An 18,649-nucleotide genomic window follows, 5' to 3' on the forward strand; every position below is an offset into this window, starting at 1 on the left:
CTTCGAAGGGGATGATACCTCTAGAAACTATCAAGAGAGATATGACTACCTTGGGGGTTATCACTAAAAGCCTAGTTAGCTCTCTCCCTTATAGGTCCCTTAAATAGGGGCATGGAGCAAACACGCTGCGTGCCATTTTTCACACTGCCATGCATAAGTATCATATACCCTTTTGCTTATGTTCGGTGAATATTGTCATACTATGTACATTCCCGTATTGCATCTTTTGCATATGCATCGCATATGGGTTCTGTCTTGATCCCCTCTGTAAACAAACCAACGGAGGGTCCGTGTCGCCTTCTTAAAAAAAACGTATGTTGGGGCACTTTGCTACCCCTAGACGTTGTGTCTAAGAAGAAGACAGTTTCTCGGGCTCCCGTATTCGTAAATTGCATCTGTGTCATATGCATTTTTTCATGCATTCATCCATTCCACCCATGATAGATGTCGGAGTTTTGATTCGCACTAGATTTTATTTCACTTTAGTAAAACATGGGATCAAGTCAAAAGCCTTCGCTTAAAAAGAGGTTCTATCAAGTCAAAATCAAGAGCTTAGAGGTCACTAGTTTACGAGAGTTAGGGCAATTAATGGGTCAACTTCAACGGCAAGCCTTCCGCAAAGCCTATGGTAAGATTTGGGACCTAGCTAGGGTAGAAGTCTCCATGGAACCGATTGCATCCCTTTCCCAGTATTATGACCAGCCCCTAAGGTGCTTCACATTTGAGGACTTCCAGCTAGTGCCGACTGTGAAAGAGTTTGAAGAAATCCTGGGATGCCCACTGGGAGGAAGGAAGCCATATCTTTTCTCTGGGTTCTATCCCTCCACGACAAGAGTTGCCAAGGTAGTGAAAATCTCAGCACAAGAGTTGGACCGTGTAAAGCAAAGCAGGAATGGGGTAGTCGTAGTACCAAGGAAGTGTTTGGAGGAAAAGGAAAAGGCCTTGGCAAATCAAGGCAAATGGGCTTTCTTTTATTGACATCTTGGCGCTTTTGATCTTTGGAGTTGTCCTCTTTCCGAATATGGAAGGGTTAGTGGACCTAGCAGCGATTGACGCTTTCCTCGCCTTTCATCATGGCAAGGAAAGCCCGGTCATCGCCATTTTGGCCATGTATGACACGTTCGACCGGGGATGTGAAAAGAGCAGCGCAAGAATTGTTTGTTGTGCACTGGCTCTCTATGTGTGGCTGATTTCACACCTTTTTTCTCCAAGAAGGTAGGCCCGTCTATCCGCTACAAGGTCACCGCTCGTGCGTCGAAAAAGGAAAGGCGAATTGGGACCAACTCTTGGCTAGCATGGAGGGGCGTCTGTTAATTGGTTCCCTCGCTAGAAGGAAGGAAGAATCAGGATTCTACCTTCATGCGAAGGATGTCCTATGAGAGGAGTGCCATCAGACGAAAGCATCACGCCTTTCATCGCACGGGGTTTTCAGTGACCCCAATGCGAGGGTACTCTAAGGAGTTCACAAGGCATGTGATGCGGTGTGAAGAAAGGATAGAGAGCTTAGGGGAAGCAGTAATGGGAGCATCGGCGGCTATCATAAGTGGCTGAGAGTCCGGACACAAGGATTGGATTGGCTCCCAAATCTAAAGACTGTGAGAGACGATGAGGTTAAAGCTTCGGAAGAAAGTGATGAGGTACAAGCCCTAAAGGCAGAGCTTGAAAGAGCCCGGGTAGTCGAAGAGAAGTTCAAGTCCATAACCATCAAAGTCTGAAAAGAGTATGATTAACTAAGAGACGTCAATATGGCCACCGCTGAAGCCTTGGAACGAGAAACCAAGAAGGCCCGAAAGGAAGAACACGACCAAGGCAAAGTTTTGAGGGGCTTTATAGGGCAGCAATAGTGAGCTCAATCTCCGAAGAGGTGAAAGGAATCATCATGGGTCAAAGGCATGATCTTGAAGGACGAGCTAAAAGCTTGCCTCAGGTCGAAAAGAAATTTGTCCCAACAGTTAAGCGAGACTGAAGGGAATATGTGAGCCGTCATCGATGAGTGCAAAGAGAAGCTAAATCTAGCGGCGACTCACGAGCAAAGGCTAGAGGATGAGTACGCCAAGATATCAGCAGAAAGCGAAGCAAGGGAGAGGGTAATTGATTCATGGCACCAAGAGGCAACAATGTGGACGGACCGATTTGCTCTTACTTTGAACAGGAGTCAAGAACTTCCCCGATTGCTAGCCAAGGCCAAAGCAATGGCGGACACCTACTCCGCCCCCAAGAAGATCCACGGACTTCTCAGCCATTGTCAACATATGATAGACTTAATGGACCATATGATTAGAAACCGCTAGGAAGTTTGTATTGTCGCTCAGATCTTGACTAGTTATAACTTTTTGAATAAAATGAGTTTAGCCCACATTTTTACTCCAAAAATCAGTGCGAATCAAGTCACTCCCGCATTTTATCTCTAGCATGCATTGTATGTTGGTCTCGTCCTTTGTCACGGGAAGCCAGAAGGTCCATATCACCTTCTTAATTGTACACATGGGGCACTGCGCCCCCAAATGTGCAAGTAAGAAGAGATAATTTTCCGGGCTCTCGTGTCCGTAAAATGCATTCATATCATGCATCGCATAAGCATCTCTTCATAACATCATAATGGACATATCCTGCATTTGTCCGTTATCATATTCCAGCCTCACATTTTGCATGAGTCATGGCATCATCATGCATATGCGTTCAACAAACTTTTTGATCTGCAAAATTGCATACCATTTGTTTTCATGTTTGCTCATCCTTGCGTTTTCCTCTACAAAACAAAAACAAAGAAGGGGGAAGCGTGAAACTTCACACTACATTCTTAGTTTCATGTGTTAGGCACCACGAGCCAACCATGTTGGGATCATAAACCCGTTTCACTTAAAAACAAAATAATTGAACATGGTACCTAATGCATGGTTAACTAGGAAATGGTGTTTCTTCGGGCATCTCAATTTCATAATTACATTTTCCGTGCATAAGCTTAAAGTATGCCCGAGTCATTCATCCCTATGAGATGTTGTTGAAGTATTGGCGATCAGAATTGCCATTCCTTGGATTATAGGGTTGAACCAAGCTCATGCTTTTACAAAAAGGTTCATCAAGTCAAGTTGAAATATGGAAGTAACCGTCTTGCAAAATTGGGGCAAAAGATGAATCGAGTCACATCATTGCTTCGTCTACTGCCAAACATATTTAGGATTATTGATGTCCTTGTTACTTCCAGTTTCACCTTGACAAAGATGTCATGGACCATGTTGAAAATCTAAATTGATTCAACCCCATATCTTGCGTAAAAATTTGCAATACTTCAACTGTACATCATTCGCATGCATCCATGCTTTTCATTGGTTGCATTGCTCGTTGCATTCTTTCCTTGAAAAATAAAATAAAATGAACTTAATCATTGTTATAAAAAAGGGGACACACTTTACGACGCCCTTACCGAACTCGTGCTAGAGCTAGAGTAATGGGTGAAGTAGAGGAGATACAAGAGAAGATGAAGGCCGACATGGAGGCCATTAAAGAGAAAATGGCCACAATGATGGAGGCCATGATGAGCGTGAAGAATGTAATGGAAGCCAATGCGGTTGCAATTGCCGCTACCAGCGTTGTTGCTAAGGTGAACCCGACGTCCCCATCCGGCCTCAAGCAAATGAATCATCCAACCTCAAATATGGTAGGCAAAGATTTAGGAAGTACGGGCGGCCCCCATGATGTGCAAATTCAAAACGAGCACGCCTTCCCGTCATATGGCTTGCCTCTCAACTACACGCCACCCAATGTGGCGTACACTCCTAATAAGAATGTCAATAACTCCACTCCTATACCCATTGAAAGCCAGCAACCCCAAACTGATCATGCACATGTCTCTTAAACCGTGGAAGAGACTCATGAAATTCCCCATCACAATCTAGCCGACTTCGAGCCTTGGCTCGGATATACCACTGAAGGGCAAGCAGTTGGTGGTATACCCCTACAAAACCCTTTGGAGGGCCCTCAGTATCACCCACAACTGCACCTCTTGCATTCCACAACGGTTAAAAACCCTCATGACTATGGCAGGAATGGGAAAGTTGGATCATCTAGAGGAAAGGCTCAGGGCCATTGAAGGAGGTGAAGATTATGCCTTTGCTAACCTAGAAGAGTTGTTCCTAATACCCAAACATGGTCATTCCCAAGTTCAAGGTGCCGGACTTTGGCAAGTACAAGGGGACTACTCGCTCCAAGAACCATCTAAAGATGTACTGTCGGAAGATGGGGGCATACGCAAAAGATGAGAAACTGCTGATACATTTTTCCTGAGAAAGTCTTACTAGGACAACTGTCGCCTGGTATACTAACTTAGGAACCTTCTTGAGTCCATTCTTGGAAGAACCTAATGGTTGCCTTCATTAAGCAGTGTCGGTACAATTCTGATATGGCTCCGGATAGGATGCAACTACAAAAAGTGTGCAAAAAGGGGGCACGAATCTTTCAAAGAATACGCCCAAAAATGGAGAGACTTGGCAACTCAAGTAGCACCCCCAAAAACAGAGAAAGAGATTATCACAATGATAGTAGACACGTGACCGGTGTTCTACTATGAAAAAAATGGTGGGTTACACACCTTCAAGTTTTACAGATTTGGTCTTCGCCAGCAAAAAGATCGAAGTGGATCCGAAAAGAGGCAAATTTGATCATCCTACTAGGACGACTGAGAAAACTGGGGCAAATGAAGAGGGTGAGAAAGAGGGAGAAGCCCATGCTGTGACTGCCATTCCTATACGGCCAAGTTTCCCACCAACCCAACAATGTCATTACTCAGCCAATAACAAACCTCCTCCTTACCCCACCACCCAGTTATCCACAAAGGCCATCCCTAAATCAACCACAAAGTCTGTCTACCGCACTTCCAATGACGAAGACCACCTTTAGCACAAAGCAAAAAAACACCAACAAAAAGGAATTTTGCAGCAAAAAGCCTGTAGGGTTCACCCCAAATTCCGTTGTCATATGCTAAACTTGATCCCATATCTACTTGATAATTCAATGGTATCCATAACCCTAGCCAAGGTTCATCAACCTCCATTTCTCCGAGAATACGACTCGAACGCAACGTGTGCTTGTCACGGAGAAGCCCCGGGGCATTCCATTGAGCATTGTAGGGCTCTGAAGCGTAAGGTGCAAGGTCTAATTGATACGGGCTGGCTGAAATTTGAGGAGAATCGCTTGTTGAATCCTAACATTAACAAGCAACACCATACATGGGGCAATTCTGGAAGCTGTTGTTATGACTCATCAGGATTTTCAAGTTTATGCCATAAACCACAGTTACAATGTTAAATGATATAGATAAAATGGACATCCTCTCACGAACACATCTTTGCTTATTCAACTTCCACCGGAATGTGAGTGTAAGCCATTGGTTTGTTTGCTCAAGCAACCTGCGCTCCTGAGTGTTGACTTCCAAGACCGTTCAATCAGAGATTACTCATCTTGCACGTTGGTGGGGGTGCCGTAAAACAACGAGCAAAGTTCAAAACAAATAAGTTTCAAAATAAAAAATAAAAAGGCATTTGATTGACTGTGTTTTCAAGTAAAAATATAGACGTTCATGTGACCTCATTTTGTCTTTTTAGAGAGAAGTGAGTTATCAAGAATAGGATGTTGGACAAATGGCCTCAGTTACCTTGAGAAGAAGAGGGGATTGAATTAAGATACGAATATTATTCCCCAATTAAACTTTCACTCTCTCTTTTCGGATTAACAATGCACATAGGGACAACCCTTCCCTTGTGTTCAAGAATCCTCTACTACAAGAGACCCACGGTCTCTTAATCCCTTTTCAGAAATAAGAAGAAGAAATCTCTCTTAAAAGGGATAGATTGTACAATGAAGACCAATCAAAATTCCTTATTGAATAAGCAAGTGGTTGACCAAGGAATCTTTTTGAGAGGATAAGACATTTCAGTTCAGAAATACTCTTGATCTTTCGAGAGGATAAAACTGTTTGGGCAATAAAAACTCTCTTTAAAACATTTGAATGGCCGTTCATAAAACATTTGAATAGATATGTCTCTTGGAAATTATTTTCTGAAAATCCCCTCTGGTAATCAATTACAAGACTTATGTAATCGATTACAGGTTTTAAAAATTTGAATTAAAACATTTTCAACTAATGGTAATCGATTACCAGAGAGCAAATCTCAATTTGAAATGATAGAATTCTTTGGTCAAACCTTTTGTTTGTTTCAATTTGGAAACTTCTTCCTAAAGATTCTAAGAGATCAAACTTGATAATATATCTTGACTTTCTTGGATTCTTGTCTTGAATAAAACTTAGAAGCATTTGATCCTTTAGCATCATCAAGACATCAAAACATCTTGCTTCTACATAGGAGTCATTTGACTTAATCCATCAACTGAAAGATCCTTCAACTATTTCTCGTCCTTGGAAAATTCTTTTTGCAAGAATCAACTGCTTCTTTCATTCTTCCTCACTACGAGGTCGTGAAAACAAGACAACACTTGGTACCTCTCAGCCCTACACTGGGGCAACGAAAGGCACCATGCAAAAACCTCAAGCGAACCTAGGGGCAGATTAGAAGTTCTCACCCAATAGGTTCCCTCCTACAAGGTCATGACGAAAGGCAACGATTGGTACCTCAAAGCCTTACACTGGGGCAATGAGGGGCATCGTGCATGAGCCTCAAGTTAACATAGGGGCCGATCAAAAGTTCTCACCCATCGATGTTTTCAACAAAAAAGGGGGGACAAACCCTAGGATTTCGATGGATTGATTAAACATCAAATGGCTCCATTGCCGTCACTCCAAAATGGTCAAGTGACTAAATAAAAAAGAACATACACTTTGAGGGAGTTCCCGGAGAGATTTGCAAAAGATAGGATAAGGTCGCATGAATTATCACCTCTTTCAAAAGGACAGTCAATCTATGTTTTCCAAAAAAAATCAAATCAAAATCAAAATCACAAAATAGGGAAAGAATGTCATGAACATTGTACAACTTTCCATTACATTGCATTGTTTCATATGAAGTCCGCATTTACCAAATTTCACGACAAAGGTTGCATGCATCTGCATCCCTAAAAATCATGTTAACTGCATAGATTTCCTACATCTAATGTCCAAATCTTGTGGATTTGGGATGACCGGCCCTCTCGATGAGTCGATCTCTTGCTTTCTCATAAGGGTGGACCCTTGGGTACTTGTACCTATCACTTTTAGAGGACTACACGTCCTCGCCAACAGAGGGCTGCACGCCCTCACCTTCAGAGGACTACATGTCCTCGCCTTGAGAGGGCTACACGCCCTCACCTTGGGTACTAGTTACCCTCACCGTTGAGAGGACTACACGTCCTCGCCTTGAGAGGACTACACGTCCTCACCATCAGAGGGCTGCACGCCCTCACCTCTAGAGGACTACATGTCCTCGCCTTGAGAGGGCTACACGCCCTCACCTTGGGTACTAGTTACCCTCACCGTTGAGAGGACTACACGTCCTTGCCTTGAGAGGACTACACGTCCTCACCATCAGAGGGCTGCACGCCCTCACCTCCAGAGGACTACATGTCCTCGCCTTGAGAGGGCTACACGCCCTCACCTTGGGTACTAGTTACCCTCATCGTTGAGAGGCATCGTTGAGAGGACTACACGTCCTCGCCTTGAGAGGACTACACGTCCACACCATCAGAGGGCTGCATGCCCTCACCTCCAGAGGACTACATGTCCTCGCATTGAGAGGGCTACACGCCCTCACCTTGGGTACTAGTTACCCTCACCGTTGAGAGGACTACACGTCCTCGCCTTGAGAGGACTACACGTCCTCACCATCAGAGGGCTGCATGCCCTCACCTCCAGAGGACTACATGTCCTCGCCTTGAGAGGGCTACACGCCCTCACCTTGGGTACTAGTTACCCTCACCGTTGAGAGGACTACACGTCCTCGCCTTGAGAGGACTACACGTCCTCACCATCAGAGGGCTGCACGCCCTCACCTCCAGAGGACTACATGTCCTCGCCTTGAGAGGGCTACACGCCCTCACCTTGGGTACTAGTTACCCTCACCGTTGAGAGGACTACACGTCCTCGCCTTGAGAGGACTACACGTCCTCACCATCAGAGGGCTGCATGCTCTCACCTCCAGAGGACTACATGTCCTCGCCTTGAGAGGGCTACACGCCCTCACCTTGGGTACTAGTTACCCTCACCGTTGAGAGGACTACACGTCCTCGCCTTGAGAGGACTACACGTCCTCACCATCAGAGGGTTGCACGCCCTCACCTCCAGAGGACTACATGTCCTCGCCTTGAGAGGGCTACACGCCCTCACCTTGGGTACTAGTTACCCTCACCGTTGAGAGGACTACACGTCCTCACCATCAGAGGGCTGCATGCCCTCACCTCCAGAGGACTACATGTCCTCGCCTTGAGAGGGCTACACGCCCTCACCTTGGGTACTAGTTACCCTCACCGTCAGAGGACTACACGTCCTCGCCTTGAGAGGACTACACGTCCTCACCATCAGAGGGCTGCACGCCCTTACCTCCAGAGGACTACATGTCCTCACCTTGAGAGGGCTACACACCCTCACCTTGGGTACTAGTTACCCTCACCGTCAGAGGACTACACGTCCTCACCACCAGAGGGCTGCACGCCCTCACCTCCAGAGGACTATAAGTCCTCGCCTTGAGAGGGCTACACGCCCTCACCTTGGCTCCATATCCACACCTTAAGATAATTTAAGGTCCTCTGTCCTTAAATGCTTAACCGAGACTTGCACTCCCGGTTAAGGGACCAGTAGTTTCCTTTTAACGGTTCTTGGGCCACCCCCTGATATTGGAGGAGGGCCAACTGTGCGAGCACAACCAGAGAGGGAGGCTATCACACAGCTACTATGCATACTGGGGCAAGATTTCACCCGTGCCGCTGCAAAGAGAAGAGTGCGGACCATGCGCACCAACATGACCACTCTTACACAGATATAGATGACATTGCTACTTAGCAACATTCTGCCCAGCGACCGCAATGCCAATCTCCCCCTGCGGAAGTATCAGTTGGTCTGTGCCGTCCCGACATGGGTAAGTATGCATATGGTTCAACTAATTTCTGATACCATTTATTTGTTTGCAGGGATCGCACCCACAAAGACACCCAGTGAACCTGAAGAAGTCCAACAGGGCCCTGGGGTTTCCAGCTCTGGTTACGGGCCTCTATCAGTCCTACAGGGTGCCCGTACCCCCCTGGCAAGGTCACGTCATCATAGGTAAGTATGCACATCGCTCAACTGATTTCTGATTTCATCTATTGTTTGCAGGGATCGCGACTGCAAGACACCTAGTGGACCCGAAGAAGTCCAACAGGGTCTTGGAATTGTCAAGCTCTAATTACGGGTCTCTGTCAGTTCTACGGAGTACCTGTCACCTCCAGCAAGGGCATCAGGCCCCCTACTAATCGAGCTTTCATCAAGAAGTACTGCGCCCCAGACAGGCGCAAGGCGAAACACCACAGCAGCATTGGGATGGTCGGCAGCGGGAAACAGACGCACCGCCATCACCTCTAGAGTTCACCTCTGCTCATCCACAAAAAGGTTTGAGTATTGCCTACACAACATGGCCGACCAATAGGCGACCAAGTCCAAAGCCAAATGTAAGAAAAGTACTAGGTCAGTGACCGACAAGTCATAAGGCGTCCAGCTAAAGACGTTAAAGAAGCGCTACTAGGAGGCAACCTAGTACCTTTTGAATCTATGCTTGTTATTTGATCACTTTTTATAGTAGGACGCACCTAGTTGCTCATGATCCTGGGGATTTAAATAAAACAAGCGCAAGCTCGGAAGGTAGTCATACCTCACAAAATATATATATGTATGTTTAGGTAGTGAAAATACCTTAGATATGCATGTATGTAAACAAAAAAATACTTCACAAAATATATATATGTATGTTTAGGTAGAGAGATACCTTAGATATGCATGTATGTAAACAAAAAATACTTCACAAAATATATATGTATGTTTAGGTAGAAAGATACCTTGGATATGCATGTATATAGCAAAAAATACCTCACAAAACATATATATGTATGTTTAGGTGGCAAGATACCTTGGATATGCATGTATATAGCAAAAATACCTCACAAAAATATGCACATGTTTAGGTAGAAAAATACCTCATGAAAAAAAAGAAGAAAAAAAAAACAAACAAGAAAAAGAAATAAACAAATGATAATGATAAAAAAAAAGAAGGAGAAAAAAGAAAAAATAAGTTGTCAAGCTGAAAAACCAACATGCTTTTGAAAAGAGATGACTTCCAACTTTTCTTTGGAAAAATTCACTGATCATAACTAGTTTTTGAAAAAATGTGTATACACCTGAAGGGTGAATGCTGTGAAGATTTTCCCAGACGCCCAAAATGGACTCGGATGAATGCACAAATTGATAAAAGAACATATTTTGGAAACGTTGGGTTGACTAAAATAGAGGAAATGAATCCTGAGCCCTAGCATCACATGACCATAAAAATTTGACACTTGAGTGTCCGCATAGGTGCATGCATAACCAGTTTTGCATAAAATTTCCAAATCATCATTTTTGCATTTGTGTCATGGAAATAATGTGGGGCATCCCTTTTTGTCCTTGAACCAAACCAAACCCTGACATGTACCATGCCTAGCCATTCTACAAGTCTTGAGCCAAAATCCTGACTCACCATAAACCTTGACCCAGGGTGAGAATGTCAATCCTTACCCTCGGAAGCAAAAAAGAAGAGAAGGGAAATTTCCAATCAAAGAAAAAGAGAAGGAAAGTTTCCAATCAAAGGAAAAAGAAAAGCAAGGAAATTCCCAATCAAAGAGAGGGAGAAAGAAAAAAAAAGAAAAGAAAGAAAATTCCCAACCAAAGAATGGGAGAAAGTAAAGAAAGAAAAGAAGAAAGCTCCTGGTCAAAGAAACAAGAAGAAATGTGCAGAGAGGTCTTTAGACCGGACAATATCTGAACAATACAGAATTGTCACCAAATGAACAAAAAAGAAGGAAAGGAAACCACGACCTAAAATGGTCTTCTCCCTTTGATTACCAACCAAAATCCCGTGCGCTAGCGACTTTTTCGCCCCGCACTAAACAAAAAAACAGAAAAAGAAAAAGCCAACAAAAATCAAAAGCCAAAAACACACAACCCACCAAAAGAACCCATTCCCAAGGGAAGTCCTATTGATCCATGATCACACATGTAATTTTTGATTTGATAGGAAATAATTTGCAAAGTCAAGTCATGATATATCTATGGTTCGAAATTAGGATGAAACACTTACCTGTGCGAGATTGATACACTTTGAGTGATTTTCTTCTATTTTGTCGAACCCAGTGTTTCCTCTAAATGTCCATTTAGAAAACGAAATGCTAACATCCAAAATCTCAGTTAAGGTTATGGGGGATTTCATCAGCAGACTCTCCTTCCCCGGTAAACGCATTGTTTTTTCACTCAAAAAAAGCGTATGTTGCTCTAATCAGTTGGAATATTTATCTCTTTACTAAAGCATGTTTGCATTTTAGCGAAGAAAACACCGAGACTTTTTCAAGTCTCACAAGTTATCCAGAACTACGTAGGTCTGAGTTCCTCATTGGAGGATACGTAGGAGCAAGAGCCTCGCTTTTGTCGACCACACCGCCTTTTGTTGCCATGACCCAAGAGCTGGTAGCCCGCGGAGACACCTTACGGTTATCCGCACCCTTTTGTCATCCAGAGGCGGCGGGCCCGATGACAAGCAGAGACAAAATTTGGTAATTTTGCACCCTTGTGTCATCCACAGGCGGCGGACCCGATGATACGCGGAGATACCTTACGGTTATCCGCACCCTTTTGTCATCCAGAGGCGGCGGGCCCGATGATACGCGGAGATACCTTACGGTTATCCGCACCCTTTTGTCATCCAGAGGCGGCGGGCCCGATGACAAGCAGAGACAAAATTTGGTCATTCTGCACCCTTGTGTCATCCAGAGGCGGCGAGCCCGATGATACGCGGAGATACCTTACGGTTATCCGCACCCTTTTGTCATCCAGAGGCGGCGGGCCCGATGACAAGCAGAGACAAAATTTGGTCATTCTGCACCCTTGTGTCATCCAGAGGCGGCGGGCCCGATGATACGCAGAGATACCTTATGGTTATCCGCACCCTTTTGTCATCCAGAGGCGGCGGGCCCGATGACAAGCAGAGACAAAATTTGGTCATTCTGCACCCTTGTGTCATCCAGAGACGGCGGGCCCGATGATACGCGGAGATACCTTACGGTTATCCGCACCCTTTTGTCATCCAGAGGCGGCGGGCCCGATGATACGCGGAAATACCCAAGTGGTTATCCGTATAAACATTCTTTTGCTATCTGTAAGACAGAACGCTTGATAGCATGCAGAGGCTGACATAGTCTTCTGCACCTTTTGTTCCTCCGGGAACAACAAGTCATTTACATGCGGAAATTTTATGGTCACCCGCGACTCTCGTCAACCGAGAGGAGCGAAATTAGTGTCATACACTGATTTTCGTCCGGGGACCTTTGCTTGATGACATGCGACCTTTCTTTGGTCCTTGTGAGGTGCTTGGCACCCATCATTAGGCAATTTGTGAAAATCCGGGAACGACAAGTCATGGTCACCCGCGACTCTCGTCAACCGAGAGGAGCGAAATTAGTGTCATACACTGATTTTCGTCCGGGGACCTTTGCTTGATAACATGCGACCTTTCTTTGGTCCTTGTGAGGTGCTTGGCACCCATCATTAGGCGATTTGTGAAATTCTGGGAACCACAAGTCATGGTCACCCGCGACTCTCATCAACCGAGAGGAGCGAAATTAGTGTCATACCCTGATTTTCGTCCGGGGACCTTTGCTTGATGACATGCGACCTTTCTTTGGTCCTTGTGAGGTGCTTGGCACCCATCATTAGGCAATTTGTGATATTCTGGGAACAACAAGTCATTTGCATGTGGAGATTTTATAGTCACCCGCGACTCTCGTCAAATCGAGAGGAACGAAATTAGTGTCTTATCTTTACTTTCCTTTTATCTCCAATAAAAGACAAGTAAAGAGGGGCAACTGTCATACCCTAATTTCGTCCGGGGACCTTTGCTTGGTGACATGCGACCTTTCTTTGGTCCTTGGGAGGTGCTTGGCACCCATCATTAGGCAATTTGTGAAATTCCAGGACATGCCGAAAAACCAAAAAAAACTGATGCACAATCCATAAGTTTCCGTGACACACCGGAAATCAAATGGAAGCATCGTTGCATAATTAAGTGAGGTTCCGTAACATTCCGTAAGTCAAAAAGGGGATGATTATGTAATCCGCAAGGTTCCATAACATTACGGAAAGAAAACAAGTATCGTTACGAAATTCGTAAGTTTCCGTAACTTTACGAAAAAAGAATCACCAAAAAAAGCAGAGGGGGTGTACTTAGTAAAAATGGGGGTGCAAATAGCACCCAGGCCCACTTGGGCCCTCCAGAATATTCCTCCAGAAGGCTGTTGCTTCTGGAGGAAGCAACCTGGCTCGCCTGGGCGAGCTAGGCGGCAACCACCTCCCCTATTTTGCTATAAATAGGGGAGGAAGTGAAGAAGAAAAGGGTTCAGCCCTTAGGCATTCTATCTCTTCGAATTTGCTTGGAAAAATTGTTTCCGTGAAGAAAATCTAAGTCGAGGTGCTTCCGAAACGTTTCCGTAACGTTTTCCGTGAAGAATTTCGCAAAGGTTTCAACCGTTCTTCGACGTTCTTCATTCTTTCTTCATCGTTCTTTGATCTTTAACGGGTAAGTACCTCGAACCAAGCTTTTCGATTCATTCTATGTACCCGTAGTGGTCCACATTGTGTTTCGTGCATTTTTATTCTCGTTTTGTTTACTTTTTATACCCCCTCTTGACGTGCTTAAGCCATTTTACTTAAGTCATTTCTCGCTTAACTTAAAAATAAAATAAATTTCCACCGAACGTTTTAATTGTATTATCCGTTAACTTCGGTTAAAATGAATTCCGACCGTTCGGTCGTGCCGTAACCACGTTGGAAATCAAAAAGAAAGAAAAAAAATAATATAATAATAAAAAAAAAACATCTTTTAGCCAAATGAAGCGGAAAATCAATCGGACGTTTTCTCTTTGGGATTTCTCATTCTTAATCGAATTGATTAATAACTAAAGTGAAACTAAGGCTAAAATCAACTCGCCTAGTCAAGCTCGTCCACAAAAATAGGTTTTTGAAGTTTGTCATTTCAAATTCTCATTAAGTAAAATGGATCATTTTCAAGGTCCAACGCCTTAAAATGATCACCTCTTAAGTAAAAAGAATCACTTGATAAGAAAGAACTACGTAGGTCTGATTTTCTCATCCCAAATTGAGGAATACGTAGGAGCAAAGGGAAACACCCTTGTCGACCACAAAAAAGGAAAAATATAAAAAGGATATAAGGACATAAAAGGGAACGTAAAAATCAAAGTCATGTTTGCACATTCGATTAAAGGCTGTCGTCCCTTGGGACGGACGTGTGGGGTGCTAATACCTTCCCCGTGCGTAAATACAACTCCCGAACCTTTCACTTAAAAGTTCGTAGATCGCGTCTTTTCCGGTTTTTCCGACGTTTTCCTCAAATAAACGTTGGTGGCGACTCCGCGCGTATTCCTCGCTTGGAACACGCATCCCGCGAGTCTCGCGTCGCCCTCCCGCCGAAGGGTAGGTTGCGACAAGATGGTTCTTGGGGCAAGTAGTCCCTTTGTACTTGTCAAAGTCTGGCACCTTGAACTTGGGAGGGGTGATGATATTGGGTACTAGGAACAACTCTTCTAGGTTAGCAAAGGCATAATCTTCGCCTCCTTCAATGGCCCTGAGCCTTTCCTCTAGAAGATCCAACTTTCCTATTTCTCCCATAGCATGAGGGGTTTTACCCGCTGTGGAATGTAAGAGGCGTGGTTGTGGGTGATACTGAGGGCCCTCCAAAGTGTTTTGTAGGGGTATACCACCAACTGCTTGCCCTTTAGTGGCATATCCGAGGCAAGGCTCAAAGTCGGCTAGATTGTGGCGGGGCATTTCATGTGTCTCCCCCATGGGTTGAGAGACATGTGCATGATCAGATTGAGGTCGTTGGCTCTCAATGAGTATAGGAATGGAGTTATTGACATTCTCATTGGGAGTGTATGCCACATTGGGTGGTGTATAGTTGGGAGGCAAGCCATATGGCGGGAAGGTGTGTTCATTTTGAATTTGAACATCATGGGGGCCGCCCGTACTTCCCAAATTTTTGCCTACCATATCTAAGGTTGGATGATTCATTTGGTTGAGGCCAGATGGGGGTGTCGGGTTCACTTTAGCAACAGCGCTGGTAGCGGAAACTGCAACTGCATTGGCTTCCATTATCTTCTTCATGCTCATCATGGCCTCCATCATTGTGGTCATTTGCTCTTTCATGGCCTCCATGTCGCCCTTCATCTACTCTTGCACCTCCTTCGCTTCACCCATTACTCTAGCTCTAGCACGAGTTCGATAAGGGCGCCGTAAAGCGTGTTCTTTTCTTTTTTATAACAATGATTAAGTTCATTTTTTTTCAAGGAAAGAATGCAATGAGCAATGCAGTCAATGAAAAACATGGATGTATGCGAATGATGCACAATTGAAGTATTGCGAATTTTTATGCAGGACAAGGGGTTGAATCAATTTAGATTTTCAACATGGTCCATGGCATCATTGTCAAGGTGAAACTAGAAGTAACAAGGACATCAACAGTCCTAAATGTGTTTGGCAGTAGACAAAGCAGCGATGTAACTCGATCCATCTTTTTCCCCAATTTTTTGCAAGATGGTTACTTCCATTCTTCAACTTGACTTGATGAACCTTTTCATAAAAGCATGAGCTTGGTTCGACTCCATAACCCAAGGAATGGCAATTTTGATCGCCGATACTTCGACAATATTTCATAGAGATGAAAGACTTAGGAATGTGTATGCTATGCATGAAAAATGTAATTATGAGATTGAGATGCCCGAAGAAACATCATTTCCTAGTTAACCACGCATTAGGTACCATGCTCAATCATTTTGTTTTGTTGTTTTTTTAGAAATGGGTTTATGATCCCAACATGGTTGGCTCATGGTACCTAACACATGCAACTAACAATGTAGTGTGAATTTTCACGCTTCCTTTTTTTGTTTTTGTTTTGCAGAGGAAAATGCAAGGATCATGCATGGGCAAACATGAAAACAAAAGGTATGCAGTTTGTAGACCAAAAAGTATGTTGAACGCATATGCATGATGATGCAATGACTCATGCAAAATGTGATGCTGGAATATGATAACGGACAAATGCAGGAACAATATGTTCATTATGATGCCATGAAGAGATGCTTATACGATGCATGATATGAATGCATTTACGGACACAAGAGCCGAAAAAATTATCTCCTCTTACTTGCGCATTCGGGGGCGCACTGCCCCATGTGTGCAGTTAAGAAAGTGATATGGACCTTCTGGCTTCCCGTGACAAAATACGAGACCAACATACAACGCATGTATGAAGACATGATGTAGATGTGCAAAAGCGCAATAGGGGGATGTACACAACATGGCAATATCCTTAAATAAACATACAACAAAGGCGTACATGACATTTAGGTTATATGCATGGCAGTGTTTAAAAGGCATGCAGCGTGTTCACTTCGTGCCCCTATTTTAGGGACCTAAATGGGAGGAACTAAAAGGCTTTTAGTGATAAGGTGGTCATATCTCTCTTGATTGTTTCTAGAGATATCATCCCCTTCGACAAAACATATTGCGACAGTAGGGACTACCAACAACAATATGTTGTCAAAGAGAAAAACTCTAGATGAGGGTTCACTGTTATCAAGTAAGTCGGAGACCCAGCATGACCACAGATTCACCTCCACTCCTTATGTTCCCATGGACTCGGGTATAGGGCCCTTTTTCAACTCACCGTGTGTACAAATAGTGTTGGTGTTTGTGTGCATCAAATGAATAAATATCTATCTCATGCATACATTTCAAAAACACACTAAAAGCATCAAAGAGTTATATACAAGAATGTAAGAGAAATAAAAGGAAACTGACAAAAAAGGAAGTCATGATATTGCACGAGATTAGAAGGCCTAACTCTCTAAAAATAGTCCCCAGTGGAGTCGCCAACTGTCGCAACCTACCCTTCGGTGGGAAGGCGACGCAGGGCTCACGGGTGCGTCTTCCATGGGAGGAAGGCGCGCGGAGTCGCCGCCAACGTTTATTTGAGGAAAACGTCGGAAAAACCAGAAAGGTGTGGTCTACGAACTTTAATCGTGAAAGGTTCAAGAGTTGTTTTTACGCACGGGGAAGGTTTTAGCACCCCACGCGTCCATCACAAGGGACGGCAGCCATTAATCAAGTGTGCAAATATGACTTCAGAATGTTTTATTTTCCCTTTTTTTATGTCCCTTTGTGTTTTTTTATCTTTTTGTGGTCGACAAGGGTGTTTCCCTCGCTCCTACGTATCCTCAATTGCGATGAGGAAATCAAACCTACTTAGTTCTTTTAGAACTAAATGTTGGTTAAGTTGTTTTGATCTTTTTTCGCAAGATCGATTTTAACCGAAAAAAAGTCGTTTAAGGCGTTGGACCATTAAACGATCTTTTGATTTTTGGAAAGGAGAGAAACGTTAAGGCGTTGGACCATTAACGATCTCTTGTTTTTGAAAGGAGAGAAACGTTAAGGCATTGGACCATTAACGATCTCTTGGGGTGGTCGACAAAAGCGGGGCTTTTGCTCCTACGTATCCTCAATTGCGATGAGAAAATCAGACCTACGTAGTTCTTGCAAAAAGCGGTAAAGTTATGTGCTGATTTTATGCTTTTGAACGGTCCATGTTAACCGATAAAAGCAAAGAGGACCGTTTAAGGCGTTGGACCTTAAAACAGTTTTGAGTGATTTTTGCGGACGAAGCTTGATTTGTGAGTTGATTTTAGCCTTAGTTTCACTTTGGTTATTAGTCAATTCATTTAAGGAAACTTCCAAAGAAAAAAATCCGATTGATTTTTTTGATTATTTTATTCAAAGATATTTTTATTATTTTATTATTATTTTTCAAGATATTTTGGTTATTTTATTATTATTTTGCCTTTTTTGGTTTAACCGTGGTTACAACGTGAACGATCGATTAGATTTTGTTTTAACAGTGATTAAACGAGATTACAACACAAATGATCGGTTAAAATTCATTTTATCATTTATTAGGTGAGAAAACGACTAAAATAAACGGTAAAAAGCTCGTTAAAACAAAAGAAAAGAAAACTGAAAGTAAGTGAAATTAAAGTGAAAGTACACAAAACAAGTAGGGACCACTAAGGGTGCATATAATGAATTGAAAGATTTGATTTCGGGAACTTACCAATTGAAGACTGAAGAACGAACGAAGAACGGTGAAGAACGATGAAGAATTTCCACAGAATCACTTACGGAAGCGTTACGGAAGCACTTCAACTCGATTTTTCTTCATGAAAACGTGATTTTTGCCCAAAATAGTCGAAATGCATAGCTTAGGGGTCATGAACATTTTTGAAACAGCCCCCCCTACCCTATTTATAGGGAAAAAGAGAGGTGCTTGCCGCCCAGAGGCTTCTTGAGGAAGATTTCTAAGCGCACCCTAATTACTAAGTT

The sequence above is a fragment of the Glycine max genome, chromosome 2 (genome assembly GCF_000004515.6).
Source record: "Glycine max cultivar Williams 82 chromosome 2, Glycine_max_v4.0, whole genome shotgun sequence".
Lineage (NCBI taxonomy): Eukaryota > Viridiplantae > Streptophyta > Magnoliopsida > Fabales > Fabaceae > Glycine > Glycine max.